Raw genomic sequence first — 13815 nt, forward strand, 5'->3', positions numbered from 1 at the left:
GCCCACGGCCACACCACACTCACCTGCCCACGGCCACACACCACACTCACCTGCCCACGGCCACACACCACACTCACCTGCCCACGGCCACACCACACTCACCTGCCCACGGCCACACCACACTCACCTGCCCACGGCCACACCACACTCACCTGCCCACGGCCACACACCACACTCACCTGCCCACGGCCACACACCACACTCACCTGCCCATGGCCACACATCACACTCACCTGCCCACGGCCACACACCACACTCACCTGCCCACGGCCACACCACACTCACCTGCCCACAGCCACACACCACACTCACCTGCCCACAGCCACACACCACACTCACCTGCCCACAGCCACACACCACACTCACCTGCCCACAGCCACACACCACACTCACCTGCCCACGGCCACACACCACACTCACCTGCCCACGGCCACACCACACTCACCTGCCCACGGCCACACACCACACGTCCTGCCCACGGCCACACACCACACTCACCTGCCCAAGGCCACACCACACTCACCTGCCCACGGCCACACCACACTCACCTGCCCACGGCCACACCACACTCACCTGCCCACGGCCACACACCACACTCACCTGCCCACGGCCACACACCACACTCACCTGCCCACGGCCACACACCACACTCACCTGCCCACAGCCACACACCACACTCACCTGCCCACGGCCACACATCACACTCACCTGCCCACGGCCACACACCACACTCACCTGCCCACGGCCACACACCACACTCACCTGCCCACGGCCACACACCACACGTCCTGCCGAACCGCTCCTTTTTTTAAACTATATTTTTAGAAAAAAAATGCCTTAACCTTTTGTTGTTGTTGAGCAAAAATGTGTATCTGGATGTGAACAATAGGAAGAGGTTTTACCCTTTCTGCCAATACAACAGGAGGTGTTAGGAATCAAGTTTGCATTAACCACACAAGGTACTTATGGTGAACATACATACGAACAAACATGCTCTGATAATAATATAAACGTTGTCTTCGAAACTGATTGGCCTACACCAGAGGCAGCCTTCTTTGCTTGAATCTGGATGTTTGGAATGGTGCTGATTGCCAAATTGGCATAATGCTTCGTGCTATTTTCTTCAAACCACATTTTTTATTTAATTCCCTTCACCGAGTAGGGATATCAGAAACTATATTGAACAAATTGAGTGATTCAAATACTTGGGTTTATTGATTGATTAAAAACTTACATTCCAACCTTATATTGATCACATCTCAAAGAAAAAAATGAGGCTTTTATACAGAAACACACATTGTGTTTCCATTCGATTGTGCCTGCAAAATTGTTGAAGCCGTCATTCTACCACTTTATTATGACCATGTCGCTGCTTACAGATCAGCTACTAATGAAACACTCAACAGACTAAACCTACTTCACCATTCTACCCTTTGATTTGCACTGGATGTACCACACAGGACCCACTATTGTAAACCTCTACTTAAAAATCCAATCTCACATTACTTGATGCAAGACGAAATCTACATCGGGCTCTGCTCATTCATAAAATCCTCATTGGCAAATCTGCGCGATAGCTATTTCATTAACCCCCATTGTCAACCCGAAGAAACCGAAGACGTCCATCTAATTGCCTTCGAACTATCCCAAGAACAAGAATTGGGTCTCGTGACAAAGCCTTTCCCATTGCAGCAATTACGTTTTTGAACTACTTTGCTTCCTCCCTTAACATCGTAAATCTTCCTTCAAAAAGTATCCTGAAACACACGATTAGTCCTGGATACGACTGCATTTGCCAGTGTGATTTGTAACTTTCATCCTTACTAATGTATTGATAGTTAAATTGCTTAACGTTCCCATACTCTGCACTCCTATCGTTTTTTCTATCGTTTGTTGTAACTTTCTGACCCGCCCATACTGGGCATCTATGAAACAGAGCTTCATATCTCATCGGATTTCTCCAGGATAAATAAGGATTCTACTCCTGATGTGTTTTTGATAACTCGGCTTTCATGGATCTCATTGGCAGAGTGTGACGATGAAGGCGAAGGAAGGCACGCCAAACTGAAATTAACATTTGTCGAGTCGTGTCAGCCGAAGGACGCGGACTCTTGCGTAGAACGCAGGGAGGTCGCTCATCCTCCTCTGCTGCCCCCAGCGTGCGCCTCCATCCCCCCTGCCAGCCGTGCTGTCCACCCCCTGCCTCCACTCTTCAGGTCCAGGCTCAAAAACTTTGTCTTCCCTGTCCATGACTTGGTTGCCTCTACGCACAAACCGTGTGGCACTGTTCCCTGCGCAGTCTCTTGAGTTTGCGCGGGCGTCTTCGCTTAACGAGCGTTCTTTTTAAGAGAACTCGCTAGAACGGTCAATTTCAATTTCGCCCCATTTGTTCACAAAACGAGCAAATGTTCGCGTAACGAGCGGCAGGGGCCCGCAGCTGTTTGTTTACCCGCTGTGCTGTAGCGTGACTCAGGTGGGTGGCGCTCGTGTAATGGGTGGGTGGGGGAGGAGTGCGTGGAGGGAGCGGTGGCGCAACGGTTAGCGCGCGGTGTTACGACCCCGGCGACCCGAGTTTGATTCCCCCTCACGGCCAACACCAGTGATGATTATATAAAGCGGTCCTGGGCCTCCCCTAGGACGAATCAGATTCAAATGAGTACCTGGTGGGGTGTGTTAAAACATCGCCACGAGTGAGACAAAGGTGGCCGGGCGTGGTGCTGGCCACCCACCCCCTCGTGTGCCGTATCGGCCTTCATAGGCGCTCGCTAACAGCACTTGCCCCAAAAGTCTATTGCATGCTATTCGGAGAACCTTTGTGCTTTTGTTTTTGTATGTATGAGAGAGCGAGAGGGTTGTGTGATTGCGTGGAGAGAGTATGTGCGAGTTATTTCAAATATGTTGCTGTAAGGAGGTGATATCATAGGCTATATGGGGGATCTTGCACAGTGGTTGTTCATGTGTGGCACAGTGTTACATGTGATGTTTTATACCTTAATTTTTAAATGATACAGTCATTTGTATTTCGCATGTTAAAAAGGGAACATTTGGGGGCTGAAACGCAAATCAGCTTTTAACATGGGAGGGAGTCAGTGGGGAAACGACGCTCGTTTACCGATACATTTTCGGGGAACATATCTCGCTCGCTAAGCGAGACACGCCTGTATTTAGATACAGACCCACATAGAGACCCACAAAGAGACCGATATTCCCGCATAGAGACCAGAAGACCCACATAGAGACGCATACATAGTCTCACGTGAGGATCCATAGACGCACACACGGACCCACAAGACATAGCTATGAATTTCTCTCTGTGACACATGTATTCACAGTGTTTGTACAGCGTCTTCAGATGTAATCATTGTGGCTGTTGCTGTGGTCATTTGTGTGTGGCGAGCCGGTAACCGGTTTTGTGCCGTGTTTTTCTTTTCCATGCGAAGAATATGCGCGCGCACACACACACAAATCCCCCGATTTTAACCCACGCGACTATAAAGCCACGTGATACTGTACAACCATCGACTGCGCTGTGACGCGCGCATTGACTCGAGGTGACGATGGAAATGGCCGCCCGTGTTGTTTTTGAGACACGCAAAGGCGCCAGCTGAGTCGGGTCCCCAGAGTCGGGCGAGCCGCTGAGATTCAGAGACAGTTGAGGGCCGCGTGAGCCCAGGGACGACTCCGGTCGACGCGAGGTCACCGCGAGCGCTCCAGACGGCTCTGTCTCTGCTGGGCGCGCGGCTCTGCTGGGCGCACGGCCGCAGGGGGACTCCGCCGAGTGGCGCGGAGCTCCGCCCGGTCGGTCAATCAGAAGCTGCTTGATACTCTTTGGTTCTATTCGGTAAAGTCACGTAAAAAAAACACAACAACAAATAAATAATAATTCACGACGTTTCGGCCACAACACAAGTGGCCTTCATCAGGTGAAGGGACCGTGCTGTCATGAGGACAGTGTTGGAGTGAAAACAGCCAAGCCCAGGTCGCGTCCTTTAAGCTGTGTGGGAGGAAGCAAAACGCTTGACAAAGGAATTAGCGGCAGAAGCTGCTTGGGCATGCGGTGGCTGGGCATGCGGGCTACATGACCCAGCCAACGCAGCCTTGCCTGCCGGAGGAGCCCACCGATGAGAATGTGCCCAGATCTTTCAAGGATTTGTGAGCTCCTCACACAATCCAGCCTTGTTAAACCCAGGGTGGATCGTAGGCAGGCCAGCATGAATGTTTCCAACCGGCGCATATTTTCCATTAGAGTGGTCCACGTTTCGCAAGCGTAGAGAAGGGATGGCATGACCGTGACCGAGAAGACCCGAAGCTTCGTGCGGAGCGACAGACCAGGTAGCTTCCACACAATATTGTGTGGCCGATGATTCGAAGTGAGACCTCTGCTGTCATATCGGAGCTTGTAAAACGCACATAGAGAGCTGTATAAAGCCACGCGGACACCCAATGATTCACAGAGTGAACATTGGACTCACGTGGAGACCTCTAGACTCACATAGGGCCCACTAGACTCATGTAGAGACCCATAAAGATTGATGTGAAGGAGAGGTATCGCCGCAGCGATTCACCGACAACAGCCACACGAAGAAGAAGAAGGCTTGGTGATGCTAGATATCTCCAGATGCAATGCCCGCATCTTCATAGCGGGCGATGCCACTGGCATGACGAGGAGTCATCTGTGCGAACTGTGGATATCGAATAGCCGACCCTCAGTGGTCAAAGACGCATTGCGCCTTCACTGATTTAATAGCAAGGCCGATTCGACCTCCGGGAAACTCATGCGCGCACCACGGCCATGAGTCGAACCGGGATCGCGGGCACGACGCAGCGGAAGCAAAGCGAGGCCGAGGTGAGCGCGACCCTCCCCGGCTTGTCGGGGCCGCAGGGCCCGGGGCGAGGGCCCGGGGCGAGGGCCCGGGGCGAGGGCCCGGGGCGAGGGCCCGGGGCGAGGGCCCGGGGCGAGGGCCCGGGGCGAGGGCCCGGGGCGAGGGCCCGGGGCGAGGGCCCGGGGCGAGGGCCCGGGGCGAGGGCCCGGGGCGAGGGCCCGGGGCGAGGGCCCGGGGCGAGGGCCCGGGGCGAGGGCCCGGGGCGAGGGCCCGGGGCGAGGGCCCGGGGCGAGGGCCCGGGGCGAGGGCCCGGGGCGAGGGCCCGGGGCGAGGGCCCGGGGCGAGGGCCCGGGGCGAGGGCCCGGGGCGAGGGCCCGGGGCGAGGGCCCGGGGCGAGGGCCCGGGGCGAGGGCCCGGGGCGAGGGCCCGGGGCGAGGGCCCGGGGCGAGGGCCCGGGGCGAGGGCCCGGGGCGAGGGCCCGGGGCGAGGGCCCGGGGCGAGGGCCCGGGGCGAGGGCCCGGGGCGAGGGCCCGGGGCGAGGGCCCGGGGCGAGGGCCCGGGGCGAGGGCCCGGGGCGAGGGCCCGGGGCGAGGGCCCGGGGCGAGGGCCCGGGGCGAGGGCCCGGGGCGAGGGCCCGGGGCGAGGGCCCGGGGCGAGGGCCCGGGGCGAGGGCCCGGGGCGAGGGCCCGGGGCGAGGGCCCGGGGCGAGGGCCCGGGGCGAGGGCCCGGGGCGAGGGCCCGGGGCGAGGGCCCGGGGCGAGGGCCCGGGGCGAGGGCCCGGGGCGAGGGCCCGGGGCGAGGGCCCGGGGCGAGGGCCCGGGGCGAGGGCCCGGGGCGGGCAGCGCTGTTTGTGTGCACAAAGGCGTCTCCCGGGAGACGGCGCGCGCCTGTCGGCAAACGTCAGCGGCTGGGGGATCGCCTTATCAGCCGCGCGGGGGACTCTCTAGCCCAGCGATTAACACCTCACTCACACCTCCACACTCGTAGCCCAGCTAGTCACACCTCGCTCACACCTCCACACTCCTAGCCCAGCTAGTCACACCTCACTCTCACCTCCACACTCGTAGCCCAGCTAGTCACACCTCGCTCACACCTCCACACTCCTAGCCCAGCTAGTCACACCTCACTCTCACCTCCACACTCGTAGCACAGCTAGTCACACCTCACTCTCACCTCCACACTCGTAGCACAGCTAGGCACACCTCACTCACACCTCCACACTCCTAGCCCAGCTAGTCACACCTCACTCACACCTCCACACTCGTAGCACAGCTAGTCACACCTCACTCTCACCTCCACACTCGTAGCACAGCTAGGCACACCTCACTCACACCTCCACACTCCTAGCCCAGCTAGTCACACCTCACTCACACCTCCACACTCCTAGCCCAGCTAGCCACACCTCACTCTCACCTCCACACACCTAGCCCAGCTAGTCAAACCTCACTCACACCTCCACACACCTAGCCCAGCTAGTCACACCTCACTCACACCTAGCCCAGCTAGTCACACCTCACTCTCACCTCCACACACCTAGCCCAGCTAGTCACACCTCACTCAAACCTCCACACTCCTAGCCCAGCTAGTCACACCTCACTCTGACCTCCACATACCTAGCCCAGCTAGTCACACCTCACTCACACCTCCACACACCTAGCCCAGCTAGTCACACCTCACTCACACCTCCACACTCCTAGCCCAGCTAGTCACACCTCACTCACACCTCCACACTCCTAGCCCAGCTAGTCACACCTCACTCACACCTCCACAGACCTAGCCCAGCTAGTCACACCTCACTCACACCTCCACTCACCTAGCCCAACTAGTCACACCTCACTCACACCTCCACACACCTAGCCCAGCTAGTCACACCTCACTGTCACCTCCACACTCCTAACCCAGTTAGTCACACCTCACTCTCACCTCCACACACCTAGCCCAGCTAGTCACACCTCACTCACACCTCCACACTCCTAGCCCAGCTAGTCACACCTCACATTCCACACACCTAGCCCAGCTAGTTACACCTCACCTCCACACACCTAGCCCAGCTAGTCACACCTCACTCACACCTCCACACTCCTAGCCCAGCTAGTCACACCTCACTCACAACTCCACACTCCTAGCCCAGCTAGTCACACCTCACTCACACCTCCACACACCTAGCCCAGCTAGTAACACCTCACTCACACCTCCACACTCGTAGCCCAGCTAGTCACACCTCACTCACACCTCCACACACCTAGCCCAGCTAGTCACACCTCACTCACACCTCCACACTCCTAGCCCAGCTAGTCACACCTCACACCTCCAAACTCCTAGCCCAGCTAGTCACACCTCACTCACACCTCCACACACCTCGCCCAGCTAGTAACACCTCACTCACACCTCCACACTCGTAGCCCAACTAGTCACATCTCACTCTCACCTCCACACTCCTAGCCCAGCTAGTCACACCTCACTCTCACCTCCACACACCTAGCCTAGCTAGTCACACCTCACTAACAACTCCATACTCGTAGTCCAGCTAGTCACACCTCACTCACACCTCCACACTCCTAGCCCTGCGATTAACACCTCACTCACACCTCCACACTCCTAGCCCAGCTAGTCACACCTCAATCACAGCTCCACACTCGTAGTCCAGCTAGTCACACCTCATTCACACCTCCACACACGTTGCCCAGATAGTCACACCTCACTCACACCTCCACACTCGTAGTCCAGCTAGTCACACCTCACTTACACCTCCACACACCTAGCCCAGCTAGTCACACCTCACTCTCACTTCCACACTCCTAGCCCAGCTAGTCACACCTCACTCACACCTCCACACTCGTAGCCCAGCTAGTCACACCTCACTCACACCTCCACACTCCTAGCCCAGCTAGTCACACATCACTCTCACCTCACCCACGTAGCCCAGCTAGTCACACCTCACTCACACCTCTATACACCTACCCCAGCTAGTCACACCTCACTCACAACTCCACACTCGTAGTTCAGCTAGTCACACCTCACTCACACCTGCACACTCGTAGTCCGGCTAGTCACACCTCACTCTCACCTCCACACTCGTAGCCCAGCTAGTCACACCTCACTATCACCTCTATACACCTAGCCCAGCTAGTCACACCTCACTCACACCTCTATACACCTAGCCCAGCTAGTCACACCTCACTCACACCTCCACACTCCTAGCCCAACTAGTCACACCTCACTCACACCTCCACACTCGTAGTCCAGCTAGTCACACCTCACTCTCACCTCCACCCACCTAGCCCAGCTAGTTACACCTCACTCACACCTCCACACTCCTAGCCCAGCTAGTCACACCTCTCTCTCACCTCCACACTCCTAGCCCAGCTAGTCACACCTCACTCTCACCTCCACACTCGTAGCCCAGCTCGTCACAACTCACTCTCACCTCCACACTCGTAGCACAGCTAGGCACACCTCACTCACACCTCCACACTCCTAGCCCAGCTAGTCACACCTCACTCACACCTCCACACTCGTAGGCCAGATAGTCACACCTCACTCACCTCCACACACCTAGCACAACTAGTCACACCTCACTCTCACCTCCACACACCTAGCCCAGCTAGTCACACCTCACTCACACCTCCACACACCTAGCCCAGCTAGTCACACCTCACTCTCACCTCCACACTCCTAGCCCAGCTAGTCACACGTCACTCACACCTCCACAGACCTAGCCCAGCTAGTCACACCTCACTCACACCTCCACTCACCTAGCCCAACTAGTCACACCTCACTCACACCTCCACACACCTAGCCCAGCTAGTCACACCTCACTGTCACCTCCACACTCCTAACCCAGTTAGTCACACCTCACTCTCACCTCCACACACCTAGCCCAGCTAGTCACACCTCACTCACACCTCCACACTCCTAGCCCAGCTAGTCACACCTCACTCTCACTTCCACACTCCTAGCCCAGCTAGTCACACCTCACTCACACCTCCACACTCGTAGCCCAGCTAGTCACACCTCACTCACACCTCCACACTCCTAGCCCAGCTAGTCACACATCACTCTCACCTCACCCACGTAGCCCAGCTAGTCACACCTCACTCACACCTCTATACACCTACCCCAGCTAGTCACACCTCACTCACAACTCCACACTCGTAGTTCAGCTAGTCACACCTCACTCACACCTGCACACTCGTAGTCCGGCTAGTCACACCTCACTCTCACCTCCACACTCGTAGCCCAGCTAGTCACACCTCACTATCACCTCTATACACCTAGCCCAGCTAGTCACACCTCACTCACACCTCTATACACCTAGCCCAGCTAGTCACACCTCACTCACACCTCCACACTCCTAGCCCAACTAGTCACACCTCACTCACACCTCCACACTCGTAGTCCAGCTAGTCACACCTCACTCTCACCTCCACCCACCTAGCCCAGCTAGTTACACCTCACTCACACCTCCACACTCCTAGCCCAGCTAGTCACACCTCTCTCTCACCTCCACACTCCTAGCCCAGCTAGTCACACCTCACTCTCACCTCCACACTCGTAGCCCAGCTCGTCACAACTCACTCTCACCTCCACACTCGTAGCACAGCTAGGCACACCTCACTCACACCTCCACACTCCTAGCCCAGCTAGTCACACCTCACTCACACCTCCACACTTGTAGGCCAGATAGTCACACCTCACTCACCTCCACACACCTAGCACAACTAGTCACACCTCACTCTCACCTCCACACACCTAGCCCAGCTAGTCACACCTCACTCACACCTCCACACACCTAGCCCAGCTAGTCACACCTCACTCTCACCTCCACACTCCTAGCCCAGCTAGTCACACGTCACTCACACCTCCACAGACCTAGCCCAGCTAGTCACACCTCACTCACACCTCCACTCACCTAGCCCAACTAGTCACACCTCACTCACACCTCCACACACCTAGCCCAGCTAGTCACACCTCACTGTCACCTCCACACTCCTAACCCAGTTAGTCACACCTCACTCTCACCTCCACACACCTAGCCCAGCTAGTCACACCTCATTCACACCTCCACACTCCTAGCCCAGCTAGTCACACCTCACATTCCACACACCTAGCCCAGCTAGTTACACCTCACCTCCACACACCTAGCCCAGCTAGTCACACCTCACTCACACCTCCACACTCCTAGCCCAGCTAGTCACACCTCACTCACACCTCCACACACCTCGCCCAGCTAGTAACACCTCACTCACACCTCCACACTCGTAGCCCAACTAGTCACACCTCACTCTCACCTCCACACACCTAGCCTAGCTAGTCACACCTCACTAACAACTCCATACTCGTAGTCCAGCTAGTCACACCTCACTCACACCTCCACACTCCTAGCCCAGCGATTAACACCTCACTCACACCTCCACTCACCTAGCCCAACTAGTCACACCTCACTCTCACCTCCACACACCTAGCCCAGCTAGTCACACCTCACTCACACCTCCACACTCCTAGCCCAGCTAGTCACACCTCACATTCCACACACCTAGCCCAGCTAGTTACACCTCACCTCCACACACCTAGCCCAGCTAGTCACACCTCACTCACACCTCCACACTCCTAGCCCAGCTAGTCACACCTCACTCACACCTCCACACTCCTAGCCCAGCTAGTCACACCTCACTCACACCTCCACACACCTCGCCCAGCTAGTAACACCTCACTCACACCTCCACACTCGTAGTCCAGCTAGTCACACCTCACTTACACCTCCACACACCTAGCCCAGCTAGTCACACCTCACTCTCACTTCCACACTCCTAGCCCAGCTAGTCACACCTCACTCACACCTCCACACTCCTAGCCCAGCTAGTCACACCTCACCTTCACACACCTAGCCCAGCTAGTCACACGTCACTCTCACCTCACCCACGTAGCCCAGCTAGTCACACCTCACTCACACCTCTATACACCTACCCCAGCTAGTCACACCTCACTCACAACTCCACACTCGTAGTTCAGCTAGTCACACCTCACTCACACCTGCACACTCGTAGTCCGGCTAGTCACACCTCACTCACACCTCCACACTCGTAGCCCAGCTAGTGACACCTCACTCTCACCTCTATACACCTAGCCCAGCTAGTCACACCTCACTCACACCTCTATACACCTAGCCCAGCTAGTCACACCTCACTCACACCTCCACACTCCTAGCCCAGCTAGTCACACCTCACTCTCACCTCCACACACCTAGCCCAACTAGTCACACCACACTCACACCTCCACACTCGTAGTCCAGCTAGTCACACCTCACACCTCCACACTCCTAGCCCAGCTAGTCACACCTCACTCACACCTCCACACACCTAGCCCAGCTAGTCACACCTCACTCACACCTCCACACTCCTAGCCCAGCTAGTCACACCTCACTCACACCTCCACACACCTAGCCCAGCTAGTCACACCTCACTCACACCTCCACACACCTAGCCCAGCTAGTCATACCTCACTCAAACCTCCACACTCGTTGTCCAGCTAGTCACACCTCTCTCTCACTTCTACACACCTAGCCCAGCTACTCACACCTCACTCTCACCTCCACACTCGTAGTCCAGCTAGTCACACCTCACTCTCACCTCCACACACCTAGCCCAGCTAGTCACACCTCACTCACACCTCCACACTCGTAGGCCAGATAGTCACACCTCACTCACACCTCCACACACCTAGCACAACTAGTCACACCTCACTCTCACCTCCACACACCTAGCCCAGCTAGTCAGACCTCACTCACACCTCCACACACCTAGCCCAGCTAGTCACACCTCACTCTCACCTCCACACTCCTAGCCCAGATAGTCACACGTCACTCACACCTCCACACTCCGAGCCCAGCTAGTCACACCTCACTCACACCTTCACACTCCTAGCCCAGCTAGTCACACCTCACTCACACCTCCACACTCCTAGCCCAGCTAGTCACACCTCACTCTCACCTCCACACTCCTAGCCCAGCTAGTCACACCTCACTCTTACCTCCACACTCGTAGTCCAGCTAGTCACACCTCACTCACAACTCCACACTCGTAGTCCAGCTAGTCACACCTCACACCTCCACACTCCTAGCCCAGCTAGTCACACCTCCATCACACCTCCACACATCTAGTCCAGCTAGTCACACCTCACTCACACCTCCACACTCCTAGCCCAGCTAGTCACACCTCACCCCCACACTCCTAGTCCAGCTAGTCACACCTCACTCACACCTCCAGACTCCTAGCCCAGCTAGTCACTCCTCACTCTCAGCTTCACACACCTAGCCCAGCTAGTCACACCTAACTCTCACCTCCACACACCTAGCCCAGCTAGTCACACCTAACCCTCACCTCCATACACCTAGCCCAGCTAGACACACCTCACTCTCACCTCAACACTCGGAGCCCAGCTAGTCACACCTCACTCACACCTCCACACTCCTAGCCCAGCTAGTCACACCTCACTCACCTCCACACTCGTAGTCCAGCTAGTCACACCTCCCTCACACCTCCACACTCCTAGCCCAGCTAGTCACACCTCACTCACACCTCCACACTCCTAGCCCAGCTAGTCACACCTCACTCTCACCACCACACACCTAGTCCAGCTAGTCAAACCTCACTCACACCTCCACACTCCCAGCCCAGCTAGTTACACCTCACTCTCACCTCCACACACCTAGCGCAGCTAGTCACACCTCACTCACACCTCCACACACCTAGCCCAGCTAGTCACACCTCACTCTCACCTCCACACACCTAGACCAGCTAGTCACACCTCACTCACACCTCCACACACCTAGCCCAGCTAGTCACACCTCACTCTCACCTCCACACACCTAGCCCAGCTAGTCACACCTCACTCACACCTCCAGACTCCGAGTCCAGCTAGTCACACCTCACTCACCTCCACACTCGTAGTCCAGCTAGTCACACCTCACTCACACCTCCACACACCTAGCCCAGCTAGTCACACCTCACTCACACCTCCACACTCCTAGCCCAGCCAGTCACACCTCACTCACACCTCCACACTCCTAGCCCAGCTAGTCACACCTCACTCACACCTCCACACACCTAGCCCAGCTAGTCACACCTCACACCTCCACACACCTAGCCCAGCTAGTCACACCTCACACCTCCACACACCTAGCCCAGCTAGTCACACCTCACTCACACCTCCACACTCCTAGCCCAGCTAGTCACACCTCCATCACACCTCCACACACCTAGTCCAGCTCGTCACACCTCACTCACACCTCCACACTCGTAGTCCAGCTAGTCATACCTCACTGTCACCTCCACACACCTAGCCCAGCTAGTCACACCTCACTCACACCTCCACACTCCTAGCCCAGCTAGTGACACCTCACACACACCTCCACACACCTAGCCCAGCTAGTCACACCTCACTCACACCTTCACACTCGTAGTCCAGCTAGTCACACCTCACTCACACCTCCACACTCCTAGCCCAGCTAGTCACACCTCACTCACACCTCCACACACCTAGCCCAGCTAGTCACACCTCACACCTCCACACACCTAGCCCAGCTAGTCACACCTCACTCACACCTCCACACTCCTAGCCCAGCTAGTCACACCTCCCTCACACCTCCACACACCTAGTCCAGCTAGTCACACCTCACTCACACCTCCACACTCGTAGTCCAGCTAGTCACACCTCACTGTCACCTCCACACACCTAGCCCAGCTAGTCACACCTCACACACACCTCCACACACCTAGCCCAGCTAATCACACCTCACTCACACCTCCACACACCTAGCCCAGCTAGTCACACCTCACTCACACCTCCACACACCTAGCCCAGCTAGTCACACCTCACTCTAACCTCAACACTCGTAGCCCAGCTAGTCACACCTCACTCACCTCCACACTCGTAGTCCAGCTAGTCACACCTCACTCACACCTCCACACTCCTAGCCCAGCTAGTCACACCT

Source organism: Petromyzon marinus, chromosome 38 (genome assembly GCF_048934315.1).
Source record: "Petromyzon marinus isolate PM22_M1 ecotype Great Lakes invasive population chromosome 38, UKy_Petmar_22M1.pri1.0, whole genome shotgun sequence".
NCBI lineage: Eukaryota > Metazoa > Chordata > Hyperoartia > Petromyzontiformes > Petromyzontidae > Petromyzon > Petromyzon marinus.